Below are 18,909 nucleotides of genomic sequence, written 5' to 3' on the forward strand. Positions count from 1 at the left end.
AGGCTGCAGTAGCACTTTACAAGGAATGCAAATAGAACTTGACTGGGAACAGTTTCACTATTGGCATGGTTGGTCCCACTCCACCACAGAGTTTGCCAGCACATCACACAACACAATACAATGTGACATTTAGTTAACTTGCGGCTCTCACATACTGCAAAGATACTCCCAGAGATAGAAACACTCCTAAAAGCAGCAAGACCAGAGCAACCCATGATGGTTATCCATGCATGCTCACCTTTCAATGTACAATGGTTTGCCTTTTCAAAATTCTGATGATTTGACCATAAAGGTGATGTAGTCCTGCAAAGAACTGTGTAAGGCATACTCCTGATTTTTCCTGGTTGAGGAAATTGTGCAGCTGCTGTACTTTAACAACAGGAGATCTACTGTTCCTTCTGTCAGACGTGGCTGTGTAATAGTCACTTGCCATAAAAGATGTAACCTGCACCTAGCAAGCAGGGACTGCAGGGAATTGGTGTGGGGCAGGATTGTCACTCAGATATTAGGTGGTCTCACTTGAGGCTTCAGAGCACTGCTGGCACAGACATTCCTCAGATTGCATGACAAAGTCCATCTGCAGTTGCACAGGTTCAAGAGCACCAGATATCAAATAGAGCAACTACAGACAGGGTCTGAGACTTCCAGATCACCCAAGTATATTTATCTTGGCCAGGCAGCAGCTATAGAAGACAGGACACAGAGCACCTTGCCAAGTCCTGCACAGTCATAGCTGCAACCATCTTGGAGACAGGGAGCAAAAACTGGCAAACCACACACTTCTCCATTACTCTTACACAAAAAGAAAGCATACAGTCTTTCCCATCACCATTCTTCATTCAGTCTGCTTCATCTGCTCACTGTGCCTCTGGCATTCCACATCCATCTCTCTTTACCACATTCTACATTTCCCCCTTGGCTTTTGTGACTTATTTAAGAGCAGAATGGATGGTACACAAAGGCACTCGTGCTATGTCTCCATCACTCTACTTAGCTTTCATCCAGCTAGATACAACTGTGCTCTTTGGCTAAATCAGCAGAAAGTTTAGGTTTTTCTAAGGCACTGGGGTTCAGTTCCTTTAAAGGGAAGCAAGCACAAATGTGAATGAATAAATAAACTAGACTAAAGGCTTTATTAGTCCTCACAGGCAAATCCCCAGCAGCAAGAGACTGGTTCAATGCACAGTACCACATACTATGAGATTTCTTTGCTTCATACAAACCAGTAATTCACATCAAGCTTACATTTCTCAACAGCCAACAATCAATCCTCAGGTATTCATCACCAGATAACTGCAACTTACTTAACCATTACTTTATACTTAACAAAAAATATACCTTTTGTAACAATACATTCCTATGTTAATCTAAAAAAGGAGTTTTTTCACCTCCAGAAGACTCCCACAAATATTTGATTTCTCTTTCAGGAGAGGAGTTCACTCAAGTAATTATGTTCCAAAAGGGATCATAGTTAATCTGCTTGTAGAGAACTGCATTTACAGTCAATTACTTATTAACAGTGCATTGTGTCATACTGACTTTGAATATCTAAACCCACTGCTTGCTCCCAGCCTCTTCTGTTATATAATTTCTGGCTTGGAAAATGTCCATGTAGGTCCTGTCATAAACCCATAACAGCTCCAAATACTAGTGAGAATTATTTCTATTGAGTAGGTTTGAATAGCTCTGCTTGTTGTACAAGTGTACCTAAGAGCAACTCTGTAAACAGGCCTTGATGTGCCAGAATATTACCCCTTCCACTGTTTGCAAGTGTCTGTCCTTATATAAAAGCCTATGTATATTTAATATTTACTTGATAGCTTACAAGGCATCAGTAATTAGGGAGCATTTCAGATAGACATGAATCTAAAGGTTTTTCTACACAACGAAACTTCATTCAGATTAAAACAGCTATGAAAACAAGAGACTTGCTTTTAGCTTCAGTTTCCCTAAACACTTTAAAAAAAAGCTCCTAGCCAAAGTTAATAGCTAATTTATCATTCCTTCACAGGTATTTTATTATCTTTTATATTCCTTGGCAAAAAAACTTCAACATGGCAACCTGAAAGTCTACCAGATAAAGAAGTTGCACCTCCTCTGCACATGATCCTTTTCCCTGTGACAGCAGGACTATTCCTTCTGACACAGTCATGACAGAGTATGAGACTTCAATTCACAAAGAGCATTGGGGACTGAAAGCATGAGAAGAGAAGCCAGGTCCTACACTGCCAAGGGCTGTTAGTGTTGCACCAGGGACCACAGAAGCAAAATTTAAAGCTTTCTGAGAGCAGGTGAAGAGATCATTCATAGATTGTGGCCCAAGGGAAACATCAAGGCCTTTAAAGGGTTGAAGAAAGGCTCTAAGGAAGGCAGAGAACAGCATGAAGGCTGGGTGCAAAACAGGATCCTTTGAGATACACTAGCCTGGTGTATGTCTAGTACACTAGACATACTGGAAAAAATGGTGATTTAGGTTGAACATTAATTCCTATGTCCATGGCTCCATGATAGACTACACATCATATAAAAAAATACAGAACATTGTTTTACAAAAATCAGTGTCTTGTGGGGCAAAAGTGGTTTAACAACAAACTGCAGACAACTTGTAAGAAGGCAGCTGCGAAAACTGCAGAAGGGGGTGAAAAGGAAAATAATTTTCCTGCCTAATGTCAGGGTCCTCCTCTACACTGATGGAAAAGAAACATAATTAATACACTAGTTCTACACTAAAAACAGATTCTTATTTATCACTAAGAGGATATATTTTTCCTTCCTTGCCTTTTCTAGAGTATCTGATAGTCAGACAGGGCTGACCAAATCACTTAAAATATTGTCTATAACAACACCTATAATGATCATCATTAGTATCTCTGATTGTTAAAAAAATAGGTTCCCTATGCCATAAACATCTGGTCTGTTTTGCATAACCATGCTGCTGAGGCAGCTTCTGCTGCCACAGTTCCCACCTGACCAGGCGATACATGCTGCAGCATCAGAGCCCTCCAGGCAGTTATAACCGAGAGCTGTAGTTCTACCTCCAGCTGGGTCATCCCTCAGCAAATTCACACCCACAACCACACTATTAACTACTGACTTCCTTTTTAGTAGTAGCCATAAGGCAGAATTAGTTTTCTTCTTTCTTTCCAGAATAACATAGCTTTCTGTGCAAGCAAGGACAGGCAGGCCTTCTAGGGAAGCTAGGATGCAGGTAGCCTCTATTTTTTGGTATGAACTTTCTGAATAGCATTACATGACTCTTAATTAATGTCCAATTTCTGAGCTACAAGGAAGACATACTACTTCCTTCCTACCTTTTTTTTCCCTTTCTTCTGTGTGGTTTTAGAGGGGAGAAAACCCCCTTTCTTGATACTCTTAGAATGGAAACATCTTGCCCCTCGCAATCTTTTACAGCTTCCTACTAAAAAGAGCTCATTCAGTGGTGAGAAATGTGGTACTGGGGAAAAGGCATTGTTATTGCTTCCCTTTTCTCAGTACTGCTTTATGAGAAGAACATCTGGCATGCCAGGCTTTCCTCATAAAGTACAGTAGGACTTGACTGATACAACCAGAGTGGTCACATTTGAGTTGCAGTTTGGCCCATGGTGTACCAAACCTTTATCTTCTCACACTTGTAAGATAAGACAAAGTCAAAATGCTCACAGTGCCACACAGATTATCCTGTCAATATTATACTCCTGGGATTCAACAACAGGGGCTACACCAAGCAACAAGTAAAGTAGAAATCCTCACTAAAACAATTACCTTGTAATTGCTTTCTGAAGCAGTAAAAAGCAGACAAAACCCCTCCAACTGCAGAACAGCTAGGAAGAAAACTACAAATAATTTAACAAGCATATCTAAAGAAGCCAAAATAAAGCATTATCATCACTCAGGCTCCATCAGCTTCCTATATTCACTTTTGCTGCACTTCATTTTCAGTTCTCTGACCAGGCTCAGGACGTGGTTCTCTTACCATTGCACAGGAAGGAAGAACCATACCTTTAAGATACAGCATGACAACAGATTATATAAATGACAAACTGTAGGGACAGCCTAAATGGCAGAAAATGAGAAGAAGTAGAGAGAGCTCTGTAAGTTGTAAAGCATTGCCTGCAGCAACACAAAGAAAAAAAAAAAGCCATACCTCATAGAAATCTAGTCACTAAAGCTACACAGGCTCACACCTGAGTTTAAGTAGCACTCCTGGGCCAATCGGCAGAGTGTGTGGGTGGGAGTTTAAGATGAGGTCAATTAGGGTCATTGAAGCCTTGTCACTCAGGGCTGTCAGATTTTCATTCATCTTAAGCAGGGAAAAAATGCAACACAATTCTTCAGAGGATTCACAGCTAAGTAAACACTGTTTTGCACAGACCTAGGATATATTTGAGAAATTATACTGTCTCAAACAGATATCACAGGCCACATTGCTCTTACAATTTAATTTTCAAGTGATTATTGGCACAGCTGGCTCTGCATATGACTTGTGCCTACACAGCATGTGATCACATTCCTCACAGCCTTGTGACAGCTCAAAATATTTTTCTCTGCCTATGCTCACTTGCATCAATTTGGTGTACTGTTCTGAAAATGGTAGGAGCCCCACACTATCAGCTTTGAATCAATGTGGCCAGTTTTCCTTCCCTCCAACTGCTATTTTAAATATCCCACAGTGTCTGGCAGAACATGCTACATATGTACCTTCCCAATACCAGGGATCTTTGTGTACCTAGCACTAGGACATCCCAGAGTACAAGGTGGTGCAGATTCTTGATTATTATCCCTGTATATTTTCCTTTGTTATTATTTTTTTTAGTGTCCTATACCATATGCTATTTTGCCATAAGCTAAAAGTGGTAAAAGAAGGCATGAAAGAAAGTGCAGCACTACAATTAGAACAGGTAACATTACTGAAAAGTACTGCTCAACAGCAGTAACTTGACAGGGAGAAGTGTTGTGGTGACACCTCCATTGTGCTTCCACAACCCAAACTATCACCTCTGCATGGTGCTTATTGTATGGTGTTGACATGTCCTCTGTTTTCTCCTTGATTCAGAGCATTCATTTGCTCTGTTGCTAAAATGAAGGGGAAGCATGGACAGCCTCATGTCTATCTGATCTGCCAGCTTTTTAAAGTCCAAAGTTATAGAGAGCAAAAGAGAGACTGAAAATCACTTGAGTATAACTCACATCAGGAACTTAAAGAGAAACCATAGTGAATTTAAATGCAACATGAGAAATACTTGGGGATGTAATTTAAGCTTGCGTGATCACACTGTAATCTTGAAAGAGATGCTTTCTTTTTAACTTTTTACCTTGGCGAGTATGGCAAGAAAAGGTAAAAGAAGAGCTATAAATGTTAGCAAACCAGCTGCTTTCAGGGGAGCAAGAATGTATCAAACTCTCAGAACCTGGTGTGAACTAGCAGGCCCTAAATGCCCTGACCAGCCTCACCTGTTGCCTCCACCCACCCCTCCTGATGAGGAGCTCTATTTAACTCAGCCCTGGATGCTCCTTTCTTTTATCTCTGCAGGAATGCTGCTGGGCTGCTGTGCCTGGGTCTTTTTAGTCTTTGGCTCTGGCTTCTCAAATTGGCTGTAGAGCTGCTCCCCGAGATGTTTTATCCTAAAGTAATTTCCCAATGTTGTCCTTGGGAGCGTTCTGGAGGATTTAGACTTCTAGCTGCTCTCTCCTGACCTGGCAGCTTCTCAGGTAAAGTGGGGCTGGACCCTGCCTGGTGGAGGTCTCTGTTCTCCTGGTTGTGCTGCTGTGTCTGATTTCTAGTGCTGGCCCTCAGTGTTTTCTAATGCAGAGCTTTTTACACCAGTTTTACTTACTGAAAACCATACTTTGAGTATTTCTTCTGTTCTTTTATGTTTGTAAATGAGTGGTACTAGCTTGATAAGGCTTTTATGAATGGGCTTAATTCAATTACACTTCTACTGGTGATCCCTGTCTGAAAACATTTTATGTGAAAAGACCTTCATCCTGTGATCCTTCCTCCTAGGGAACTTTGAAAACTAGTTCAGACTATTGTAGTCAGTTTTTTTTAGACATACTAAGTCAATTTTCACTTAAAGCCTCATAATGAATTCTTTTAATAATATATTAGCACAGTATTCTTCTATTTATGTCTGTGAAGCCTCATTCGCATTAGAAATCACTGTTGTGTAAACTGCAGTGATTCTTATATGCAACACAAATTGGTGTTAATCATTTTTCAAGAGATAAAATATTAATTCTGTATTAACTTAAAGCATGGGTATTAGCTATTAAGTGATAAGTAAATAAATAATTTCATCTCTCTTGGTATGCACCAAACCAAAATTCTCAGCATTTCCTGTTATCCTTCAGCTTCCCAAGACTGGGAGAAGTAAGCTTTCACTGAGTTAGTCAACAACTCTGTATTTCAGGGTTGAGATGAAGGTAACAGGTTTCATGAAATGTGTACAAATCTTTTCAATTTATAATACTAAGTGACAAATACAAAGTGGCAACCACTGAAATATATTGTCTTGTGTAGATTTATTACATGTAAAAATTGCTTCTGGCAAATGCAACTGAGAATTATTTCTAGTGTTTAAACTTAAGTCACCTTTGCAAGTAAGCCCTGTTTAGGAAAAGCTATTCATGTTCAAACTTAATTTTTCATTAATTGGTCTCTCTTGTATAGCTCCAGTCTTATGACAGTGCCTCAGGACCCTTTACAGACTAACTGCTGCTGTCTTTGCTAATTAAAATTTGCATATTAAATTGGACAATACTGTAGTATGTTATGAACAGAAATTTGATGTTTGCTGTGGGTTATGCAATGGTCCTCAGTCCTTCTCTGATGCTCCAGACTGTTCACTTCTGCAGCTCCTAATTGAGGAACTTCCTTACCAAATGAGTTCCTTATGGGTAGTTCATGTTTCAGATATTTTATGTTCCAGCTCCCTGATCATTACTGTCAGAATATTTAATCTTTTCTCCAATAACTACGAAGTTGTTTTGGTGCTGCTTTTTCCTCTTGCTGTAATCAAATTGATAAGCTGGCTAGAGAAATCATGCAATATTTGTTCATAACACCTGAACAATTTCCAGCTACACTAGAGCATGTGGCTTGAAGTAACAGAAAGAATACTTCTCTTAAAATTGAATGTAGTAGAGATCTACCTTGTGATTAATCAGAATCTAATAGATAATGTAAACTAGTCATATTCAGGAACAGTAGACAAGTCAAGGTTTAACTTGCTTTTCAAGCACTGAGAACTGCTTAGACCAAATGGTTGTAGGGGAATAAGGTGGTGTACAACTGAGTCTATATCAAACATTACTACCAAAGCAGAAACAAGGGAGAGAAGTTTGAGAAACATGGACCTCCACAGGCTCAGTTAAGGTAAAGGACAAGTTCAACCAGAGATGACTCTTCTCTGTTTAGAGAAGGCTCTTTTATGCCTTTCATCACAACTGGTAACGAAGAAAGAGGTCCTTCTAAAGGCTTGAGGTCTTTGCTAAAACACTTTGCTCTGTTATATCAGAAAGGCTATCTTGGAGCTATTATTTCACTTACAAAAAAAATAGATGTTTCCTATAATGTAACAAGTATACACTGCATATCCTGCTGCAGAAGAGATGGAAAAAAGGCCCTGTAGTTTTGTCATGTAATAAAACAGGTTGTAAGTAAAGGTATGGTGCCTTGTGGATGCTTTTACATTAAAAATCAAGAACTATTTAAATGAAACTGTACTCAAATCAAAATTAGCCCTCTTCCTTCATGCAGAGCAACCTATTGCCCATCCCTTCTGTATAAGACACTGCTTACTTAGACACAGTCAATTGTTTGTGAAGCAGACATGAAACTTTAACAGCTGCCTCTAGCTGGGGCCTGTGTCTTATCTCAGAAGGTAGCTAATCTTTCTGTGATTGCATTTGCTGGAACAATGTAATCAAATGAAGGAATAAAACCTACTTTCATTGTTTACTGTTCAATAGACTGAATTAGATTGGAAAACAGATTTTAAAGTAGTTCACCAAACTCACCTTAATGCTGTTGTTTTAAAGAAAATACTCCTATCCTCTTTGTCTATCTTCTAAAACCAGAATTATCCTGTTCTTGAACTAAATTACAAGTAACCAGGTAAAAGTCTATTTCACAAAACAGCTGTATTTATAAAATAGCTCCTATATAGTGAATTTCTGGTAGTACAGTCATGGGCTTCTTTTGAACTGTTGGTTATTTTTTAGAATAAGCATAGGCTTTTCTAAATTATATTAATTCAACTAGTGAATTATATGCAGCAACATGCAGTAGTGTGCCTTTTCTCTGGGGAGCTGAAAGGCACATTTTCATGTTTTCATCTTATCATGGAGTAATGTCATCCTCCTCAAAGGCGGCTTCCTTCATTACCTAAAAAAAAAGCCTCTAAGTCTGCACCAAATATTTGAGTGAAAGCTTTTTAAAGGTCTTGTTAAAAAGTCTGTGTATTTGTTAGCCTGCTGGGTGTGCAAAGAGCTCTTTGACACAGAATTAGAGTGGGACTGGCTGATGAGAAACTCAGAACTGTTCCAAGCAATAACAATCCCACATTAGTTTGCTGTAGGTATGGTTCCCTGTTAACAAAAAAGGCTTGCTTTTGTGCTTTTCCATTTTTCTACAAAACTAACTGTTCTTCCTCAAAGACTGAAACATGGTGAAATGAAAAAAGGATAAGTAAAAGAATGGAATGAATGAGAGCTACAGCTTGGGAAATGGAAAGGAATGAAGGGTGGGAGGAAAAAGAAAAGATTGGGATGAGAAGAACAGAGTAAGGTGAAAAAGGTGACAAAAGAAATACTTTATCACAAAGGCAATATTTCTAGTGGAACAAGGACAGCATAAGCTGGGTAAATGAGCTATTGCTTGAACTATCCAGCTTTCACAGAACCCCATTTAAATAGTAATGAGTGTAATGTTAGGAGGCCATCTTACTGTTCATTTTTTCCAGTTACACTCAATTTCCCAGCAGGACTCCAACCCCTAGGATGACATCTTCTGCACTGGTAGATCAGTGTGTACAACACTATATAAAGTTATTCTTCTCTTCCTATACAAACTCCTGGAAGAACCCAACCCCTCCAATGCCTGCCATTATGGGATTTACCACATGTTCATGGGTGACTGAGAACTCGCCTCAGAGTTTTGCTTTTACCGGAGTATGTCTTAGTCTAGCACAGTGGGCTCTGGTCAGGCCTTTAGGGATGGAATGCTCTTAATTTTTCATTTGTTTAGCAAGGTTATGTGTTCATTAGTGAAATGAGCATATTAATATTTACTTTCCTAGCCAACAAAAGGGCTGTTAAAACTAGTTATGCCTTAATCTACTGTCGTGGTTTGACATAGAAGTGATTTTTTTTTTTCTTCAGGAAGTTGGGTCAAACCAATCAGTGGTCAAGTTTAAATATTAGCACCTAAAGTGACCACTGAAGATAAGGATACGCCTCTGAGAACACAGGGGGTTAAAAGCAAGAACTCCCAAGAGCTCGCTCTCTTTGGTTCCGGTCAAGGTGCTGTGCAGACCTCCCCTGCCCAGCCATGGGGCTGGGTGGGGGAGGGGAAGCCATGAGGCCTGGTCGAGGTAAGCCGAGGGGTAGAAGGACTGGAACCGAGCCAGCTCCTGTAGACGGAAAGGTGGAGAGAAGCAGAGATGTCTTTGTCATTCCCCCCCCCCCCCCCAGAGAGAAGAGATAGAGAGTCCGGACGGCACCTGTAACTTTGCCGGCGCAGAGGAGAAGGAGGGGGGGGAAGGCGCCCAGCCTTGGCCTTGGGTATCGGCTGCTGGGCAGAGATATCAGCCGTCCAGGGAGTCTGAGCTTTTAACCCTTTCCTGAGAAATGAAGGCTTTGTAAAATATTACTCCTCCTTAATTTAAAGTAGAAAAAAGACAGTCTAAAATCCGAGATGATAGAAGAAGAAATTCTCGAGTTGGAAGGAGATGATGGAGTGGCTTGTGGCTGGACTTCTCTTGTTAGCCATAGACTGAACCAAATTCTCCTAACAGAAGCTGCACTTAGGGTGGTGCGTTAGTGTGCCAGAAGACCTGTTTCAGTAATTACCAGCAGAAGAGTAGAGAGAAAGTGTGGAGAAGCCCTCTATCTTCAAAGAAAAAGAAGAAGAGCAGAAGACCTCTGTTCTTAGACCCTCAGCCCCAGGAGAAAATGGGGGGGACTGTAGTCCCAAAATGAGAAACTGAACTGTTGTCTCTTTTAGTTCATAGCAAAGCATTCTTAAAGGAGCCCTATGAGCAGTCTGTCCATGCCCAGTAGTGAGAGCACTGTGACATGGAAAGGAGAGTGTCACCATGGCAGATTTTCTCCGAGCGGTCGCCATGTGTGACATGAAAACACAAGGGTGGCAATTGTGTTTCCTGGGGGGGGTCTGTGGCACAGGAGAGACTCCTGTCTCCCTTGAAAAACTGAGCATTCAAATATCTGAAAGGTGGCAACTTAATCAAGATCCTAGGTGGTGTCTCACTGTTGAGTTTGTTTAAAAATTAAGTGAGAGGAGGAAGAGTGTTTTAAAAAGTCTTCATCCAAGATTTAGTGTTTGTAGTTTTTATAGTAGTAGTAGTTTAATAAAGTTCTTTCCTTAGTTACTAAGTTTAGGCCTGCTCTGCTCTGTTCCTGATCACATCTCACAGCAATTATTTTAAAAAGTATATTTTCATAGAGGCGCTGGCATCGTACCAGTGTCAAACCATGACATCTACCACATGCATAAACAATGTGACTTAGCATATGCTTTAGTTTCAGTTACCATAAGCTTGATAGAGGTTAAGGGATTCCAGTTATATTATCACACTGGTTCTTACAGACCTTCTTCAATCTTATTTTATACCTTTTCATCTGTATCTGGAAATTTGCCCAGTTTTTGAAAACAGTTTTATTAATAGAATTTGCATTAGCTGTGATTTAACCTAATTTGCTATTTCCAGATAGCTTAGTTTTTGACTTGCCTTTCAAGGAAGTGACAACTTCTGTGCACAAGAAGAAAGGACCAAAGGGATAAAACAAAGAGAAGAAAACTAGTAGTGGGATCTGAAGCTACTAGAAATCTTTAGAATGAGGAGGGAAGTAACATGGTCAGCATTTGCATTAAATTTTGGAAGTCTCAAAGGTCTGCTGGTTGCTTTAAAAAATATTTTATACAGAATTTCAGAATTCATTTTCTCAAGAAAACTGTCTTTGGTTTTCCTTCTTTGTGGGTGGTGGCAATGAGAAAGATACCTCTTCTCTTTCTCTTTGTGTGCTATTCATTATTAGGAATATCAGTCTTTTGGTGAGCAAAACCTGCAAGAGACCTTTTCCATCTGCTTTGGACATTCAAAGGCCATTCCTGTCTGAGTACAGCTGCTCTTTAGAGGAGTCCCTTTTTTGAAGAGATGATTCCTGTGACAGACTTGCTGTACACATTTGTAATCCTCTCACATAAATATTATGTCAGAACTGTTAATAAGATCAAAATATTTCATGTCAATAAGTATTCCTTATACAGATATGTTTGATTTTACTTATTAGACTTATAACAGCTGTATTTCCTTACTTACCATATATACTTCTGGTGCTAGTTAGTGCTTTACTAAAAAGTTTCTTAATTGTTGTCCCTTAGCAAAAGATAGTTCAACTAGCTATTTTTTACTGATGTATCCTGAAAAAACCCTAAATATCCTCTCATAACCTTTTTGAAACAAAGATATTTTTAGTTTAGAAGCTCCAGGCAAAAATATTGAAAGGACCTATCAAGAGACTTATTTTTACAGTTCTTTTCTTGCAAAAAAAAAGAAACCAAAAATCAGAATCTGCTTTTCATATCACTTGAAGATATGATATTGGGTTTTGCCCAGGCAAGATTGTCCTTCCTCTGACTAGGGCTAATGTCAGTGTTCATGCAGGTTGCTTTTAGTAAGTAAGCCTCCCACACCACTAATGACTTTTCAGTTCCATTAGTCTGCTATGTATTATTGATTTCAGGCATTATTGATTACTGCTGTAAGTAGATTTATTTCTGTTCCTAGAGAGTAAAGGATTGACACCTCCGTTTGATGAATGGTACCTTAGTGCTTGCTGTTGTCAGTTCTGTGCTGACTCCTTCCCTTCCTTTGCTCTTGTCTGTCCCCTTTATTATGTTTTTGTTAATACTGACTTAATGTTAGGCGCTTTCCATCTACCTTCTCTGTAAGAGAAATTTGCACTAAACTTTGCAAAGTATGAAGTAGTGCAGAAATGAGAAACTCATGCATGTGCAGCAATGTTTTTTCAAAGTTAACAGGGTGATTTTTCATTTGTGCTGCTCCTTCCAGAACCTGACTCTGCCCATGGCTGCTCTGCTCCCCAGGGATCAGGGCTGCTGCTGGCACTGTGCATCTCTTCAGCCATTGAAGCAGCTCCATATCCCACCACCCTCAGGTTCCAGATTCTCTGTAGTTCCCAGCTATGTGGGATAACTGGGTGCTGGATTTCTCCTGATTCATCCAGGGCAGTGTAGTGCACTTTGGGTTTGTGACCAAGCCCCATAAACCCAGACCCAGCTGTCCAATCTCTCGAATTCAAAGACTATGAACTTTGGCTCCTTTTATCTTTTTAACTAGTAACTTATTACACTGTATGTGTTCTAGCTATCATTTAGTCTGCACTTTTGAATTGCTTTATATGTTGAATACCTAAACTTCAGTATCAGCACCTCTGTTCAGTACAAGCTGTATATCTTTGGCTGCTTTCTGCATACTCTTTTACAGCTGTCTGATGGCTTATGTCCCTGGAGACTACAGACATTTTACTCTTTAACAGATTATATAGCTCATCACCTGCCCTTTTAAGTCCCTCACTATTTCTGTTGCACAGCTACAATAATTTGACTTCATATTTCACTGTCAGCACTGATATCTATACCATATTGCAAAGTCAGGGGGTTTGAAGTACTTAAATGGTATTTTGGGGAAATCTTACATAATATCAGGTTATCAAATGTCTGCGAGGTTCAGTCATTCAAGTTAATTCTCATTTTTAGAATGTACCCCCTCCATCAGCTGTGGGACAGAAACACAAACATCACATGCCTGTGTAAATTAAGACTTAGGACTTTCATATAGAAGTTAGTGCAGGTGATTGTAAAATAATACTTATAGAAGTTTTAAATGTACCTGGTTTCATGTGCCTCGATAAGTGTTTTTCTGTTAGATCTGTCTCCTAATAGCCATTATTTTTCTGCAAGGAGACAGAGGGAAGCACTCTGTATTAAATGGAGCAGAAAGTTCCTCAGCTGGGGACAGGTGGTTAAAAAAGTTTTCCTTAATGTGAAGGAAACATATTTAAATTAATTTAAATAAGATGAGGTAATTTCTATCTTTAGGTAAATAAATAAGTTGTATCCTGAATTTAAACAGTGTCAAACTTTTGCCTCATGCAATTCTAAATATAAGAAAACAATTTGCAAATTATTCCTCAGAGTTTAGTTAGGTACTTACCCTGCACAAAAGATCACTGGCATCTTTGACTCCTACAGATGTATTTCCAGAAAAGTACCTCAAGTGACCTCACAATAAATATACAGGTCAAGTTCCAGAACCAGGATTCCAAAATGCTCATGTACAGATGATCATTAAAGGAGTAAAATACTCATCTCCCTATAAGTAGATGTTTCCCATACATCCGTAACTCCACTGGCTACTAAAAATTAAGAGCGTGGTCCCAGCAGAATAGCTGGAAAATGAAAAATAGTCTCTCAAAAGTCTCCCCTTCATTATTTTTCTGTGGTCAGTGAATCATGCTGAGTCTTTTACTGCTGTAATTTCAATAAGCAAAGGTAAGAAATTCAGAAGCACCATTAAAGTACAAGAAAAGCCTGAGAAACAGCAGTGATTAGAAATTATTCCCGTGTTTATGTTGCCTTACTGTGTTAGATTTTTAGTTCTACTCAGCCTCTCCATTCTTAGGGCTAATTCTTATACAAAAACCATGTTCCTAAATCTTCAGGTAGTTTGGGTGCTTTAGTTGCAGGCACTTCTCTGGAATGTGAATCTCAGCTCTGATCATCAAACCTTGAAAAATCTGAGCTTTTAATAAGATTATCTAGGATATTATAAAAAATAAAATGTTTCATTAAAATTGGTGAAGCAAGAATTCATTTTAAGAGGAATAATTTCTCTTCCAATAATTAGAAGAAAGGAAGGAAAGGGAGCTTGAGTCTAAGCTGGTTCATTCTGGCAACTCTTTTGAAAGGCACTTGTATATCAGGAAGAGAGTTGCTAAGCTGAGCTGAAAACTGATTTTGTAGTATGACTGTGTTTTAAATTATACAAAGCCTTCCAAGAGAGGCTGTGTTAGCTTTCAGAGTTCTGTGTTTGTGCTCAAGCTAAAGAGCAATTTAGCTTGGACCAAAATAACTTCATGGTTCAGTCTGCAGCCTTTCTTTTCCCAACTTTTACATTGACAACTTGAAACTACATTCCTAACTACATCCTGAATCCTTTTACAAACCCACAAAAGCCCCATCAATGTTTGAGTTAGATCACTGAAATATGGGTTGAGAAACACTGATTTGCTGACGTGCATGCTGTTTGAGGCTGAAAGAGTATTTTAGGGAAATCTCTCCATATTCTTGCACTACTTCCTGGCATGCTGCTTTCAGTCACTGGATGGGGGGTTTGACACACCTTTGGACTGACTGCTAATGGCCACTCTCCTACTCTACTAATTATGCTCAGAAAACAGGTCTGATTTTCTTTGGTATTGAACTTAATGCTGCCATGAGGATTTTTTGCTCATGAAGTAACCAACCGTTATCACTGTTGCCTTGCTGTTTGCAGTGGACCAGAGCAGACTGAGATCTTTGCAGTTGTCTAATGATGGTAACAAGTTCTGATTGTTGCCCAAGAATTTTCCCTCTGAACTGACAGACAAACAACCCTGCACTCTCACTCTAAAAGAAATCCAAGAAAGTAACTGTGCCACCGGTCAATGAATTTGAAAACAAAGAGACTTTGTGGGCTTTTAAGTATGTCTGTGGTCAGGAATATAATAGTAAAAGCTTGTCCTGAATGCATGGTTAGGATATTTTGAACTTAATTTAAAATTGTGGAGACAGAAGTGATTGTATTTCTGTTTGCCTCTTCTCCCTGGATATTAGTTATTATAAATGAACACTAAAAAAGTAGCATTTTCACCTCTGGAGTCAAACACAGCAGCAATGCATTTGTTTAGTAAAATATATGTGTATTAATGACAAAGGCTTAACTTTTTAGCTGGATAGTTTTATTTTGGTGGGGGGAACAAGAGAAGATAGAATAATTATTAAATTACATTTTGCAACTGAAGCTGCAAGAAAGGGTAGAAACACACAAAGAAAATGTTTTTGTGATCAGGGAGAAATGCCTCTTAAATGTCTATTTTTTGTTGAGATGCTGTATGGTCTTAAGTTTCATTACTGAAACTCTGCTTAGAAAAGAGCACATTCACTTTTCTCCCTAGGAAACGAAGTAGCTGAGTCATTCATTGGAAGTGAGATAAGGCCTGTCTAAATCTGATGATCATGAATCCACTGGTTTATTACAAAGGGAGAGGTCAGTCACTCCCTACTGGTGACATCCTTAACTTTCACTTTGTACAAGGAGTAAACTCTCTGGTGGTGTGCAAAATCACTCAGGTATCCTGGGGGCTCAAGGCCATACTCAAGGCTGTATGTTGTTAATGTGTTTTCTTTTTTCAGGCCCATTTTTAGCCATCTGAAAGAGCAGAAAGAGTGCAGTGCCCAGCTTCCCCTATCACATATATGAATTTCAGGATATTATTTCAGTGAAAATTTCTTACCGTAAGTAGAGATGACATGTTTGTCTATGTTTGTCTGCTGTGCAGTTAAATTATCCCCCAATTATGTTTTTGTGCTTTGCAACATCATCTGCAAGTCATGAGCAGGAATGCCAGTTCTGAAGGGAGTAGGCAGAATCATAAAACTGAAGTAAGAAACTGCGATTTGACTTTCTGAGTATTGGTGCCAATATTTATCACTTCATACAGGTTTGCTTCTGAGATGTGTGTGTATTCAGAAGGCTTACTCTTTTGCTTTTTAAACTCTGAAAACCATTTTTAGCTGTCCACATTTTTATTAAAACAAAACACTCATATTTTCTTGTAGTCATACTGAATTATTCACAAGTTCACCCAAAAAATTAAGCTGAGTATATTTGTTAAGCGAATTCATGGCATTACCAGAAAATGGAAATCCTACTACATTTGCATTGCTCTAATACTTTGAAATGTTAGGCAAGTGAAAACATGATCCTAGTGTGGATCTACTCCAAAGAGCTTGTTATCCAAGTACAAAGAGACAAGAAATGGAGGTGTACTGGCAGGAGAGGGGCAGATAGATACTATAGATCAGTGGTGTCAACATGGCCAGCAGGCTGTGTGTGCCTGAAGCCCAGCTTTTGTCAGTCTCTTGTTGCCACTGCCAGCAGCTTGCAGAACTGCATGGAGACAAGCAAATCATGCATGGTGGAAACTGTATTCAGGGAATGATGAAAATGGGCATCCCTGGCTGACAGGATGAGAGAGCTGGCAAGCCAGAGCTGTCTGAAAGATGATAGCTAAGCTGGAGATAGAGAATCTATCAAGGCTTTTAAAAGTGAAAACCAGAATATCTATCTGATTTGAGAGGAAAGAAGGGTGGAGCATTGTCAAAGAAGGGGAGAGGATAAGATCAAAATGAAAGGGGCTTAGACAGCTGTACACAGTCTCACTTGCACACTTGCATCCCCGTCTGCAAACTTATGATAACTGTCCTGTACTTTCCATTAATTAAGGTTGGACTAAAAGGATGTCATAGCAACTGAAACAGAAGTCACTGAGGATCCAGAGGAGGCATTAGCAGACTAGGTATTAATAAAGACCACACTGCAGAGCTAAACAAAGAGGAATGTGTTCATTTAGAGGCCTCATGTGGACACTTGGGAAATCAGACTCCACAGTGATAACAGGCAGGATGACAGCCCTAGCAGAAGAGTTTATAAAGAAACAGACTTCTGTACACTGAGAACCTCTGATAGTATATCTGCACTGGATTCCGCTCTAGCTTAAGCATTAGGTCTGTTTGATTTCAGACTTTGTGTGAAGAGTTTCAAGTTGCAGCAGGGACAGACTCCTCACAGTGTCTCTGTTCTCAGTGGCCATTACAGAATCCTGCCCAAATCTTGAACACAGTTGTAGCTGAAGCAGAATTTGGTGCAGGCTGCTGCTGGCTCTTTTGTCTTGTGTAGGACCCTGAAATTACTTACAGACTCAGCTAAAATATTCTGTGGCAATTTTAATTTTCACTTGCTTGTCAGGCTCTTTCCAGAAACCATTCAAATACATGATTTTGAAAATTCAGTCATGTTAGTGAGTGGCCTGTTTCTTCCTTCGCATCCTGCTCCAATTTCTGAAAGCACTGGGTACAGTGCAGTCTAGAACAGCAAAATAGGGCATCTGCAATGGCTGGGAGTTGCTGAGACTTGAGATGCCTGCTTATTAGTGCACCAACAGGATTTTCTCCCACCAGTGGCTTCACAATTGTGGCTTGCTTTTTTTCACCTACATAACCACTGATGGCATTTCTTGAATTGATAAGATTTATTTCACAGAGATGTTGTAAGCCAAGATGTGTGTGGCAGAAAAAGTAATTGTATAGCCATCAGGGCAGCAAATGTATTCTCTGCAGATAATTTGTGCACAATAGTGCTATTATCTAAGGAAAAAGATGATAATTCTTTAATACCAAGTGACACCACACTTTGTTTACCCTCTGGTTATCATGAACTATTATTTCTCAAATATCAAGGTTTAAATTTTGATTGCTGTGTGTGGATAAAATGTGCTTTGTAGTATTCATCTTTCCTTAGTCTATTCATCAGAGATCTGTCTCCTCTGTCTTACCTGGCAAGGTATTTCTGCAGCCCCTCCCAAAAGAGGCTCAAGTCGCTGAGTTCTGTAGATTTCCTGAGTAACTACCACATAAGCAGATGGGAGTAAAAAACCAACAATCAAAATCCAAACAGTACCAGTAGTTCTTCCTGTAAGCAGTACAAGCTCTCTGCCAGTGCTGACCAAATCCTGGCACTGGTGTCTGCCACGGGCCACTGTGTGCACCTTTAGTGGCAGCCAGCATTTCAGTAGGGGGAAAATGATTGATACAATTTCTCTCCAATTTTATTTCTCACCCCTTCCATGTCAATAATCCTCCTCTTATTGGCATAGTATAGTAGCTGGGCAACACACAATTCTGCTGTAACTCTGCATGAGCAAATCTTTCATAATGCCTGCTTTCAGCAAAAATTATGAAGCTGCTTCGCCACCACCATATGCCGATCCCACATTTCAGCCCACTGTAGCCTGACTTGTCTGTGACAGAGACATGGTTTATTAAGGGGAAGAGAATAACAAGAGAAGTTTTCTTTAAGTTTTGTATCTAATTATTGCCAAAAAGATGGGGCATTTTGTCTGCAATGATACAGCAACTTTTCAATTGCTTTTTAAATATGATTTCTCCCTGCCAACAGTAGGCACTAAGCTGCACCAGCACAATTGGCTTTAATTCACACATGTGAGAAGGTTAGAGCTCTTATTTGGGAACTAGGAGTAGGGAAGCTTCTAACTGAAACTGTTTGAAAAGAGTTTGGCTAACCAGAGTTCCTTAGAGAAGGGCATGCTTTGCAAAGAGGTTAAGCCATAGGAGACAGGGAAGGATGAATCTGAGGGCTCACTCCACAAATCACGGTTAAGAGGCTTTTTTTGGAGGCACTGTAAATCCAACTTGGCTGGTTTTGAGAGCTCTTTGTGCAACTGCTTTGTGTTCAGATTCTGTAAGGAAGGACAAGAGGGACAGAGGTGGGCTGACCTTTTCAAGCTAGCTGGCCTTGAAGCTGT

At 39.6% G+C, this 18,909-nt stretch overlaps 2 protein-coding genes across 7 annotated transcripts in view; one reads left to right on the forward strand and one right to left on the reverse strand.

The window, feature by feature from the left end:
- WAPL (WAPL cohesin release factor) overlaps nt 1-18,909 on the reverse strand; it is a 135,669-nt gene that overhangs the window by 75,712 nt on the left and 41,048 nt on the right. The gene's annotated exons all lie outside the window — the stretch shown is intronic.
- Nucleotides 5,614-18,909, forward strand: part of OPN4 (opsin 4) — a 42,850-nt gene continuing 29,554 nt past the window's right edge. For 3 of the 6 annotated variants that reach the window (XM_068197209.1, XM_068197211.1, XM_068197215.1), the window contains exon 1: nt 5,615-5,709. The gene's annotated coding sequence lies outside the window, so the exon portion shown is untranslated. Of the gene's footprint in view, nt 5,710-7,317; nt 7,376-18,909 lie in introns of those variants that run through there. The other 3 variants (XM_068197206.1, XM_068197207.1, XM_068197210.1) reach the window with 3 other exon arrangements.

The sequence above is a fragment of the Anomalospiza imberbis genome, chromosome 8, assembly GCF_031753505.1.
Source record: "Anomalospiza imberbis isolate Cuckoo-Finch-1a 21T00152 chromosome 8, ASM3175350v1, whole genome shotgun sequence".
In the NCBI taxonomy this organism is placed as follows: Eukaryota; Metazoa; Chordata; class Aves; order Passeriformes; family Viduidae; genus Anomalospiza; species Anomalospiza imberbis.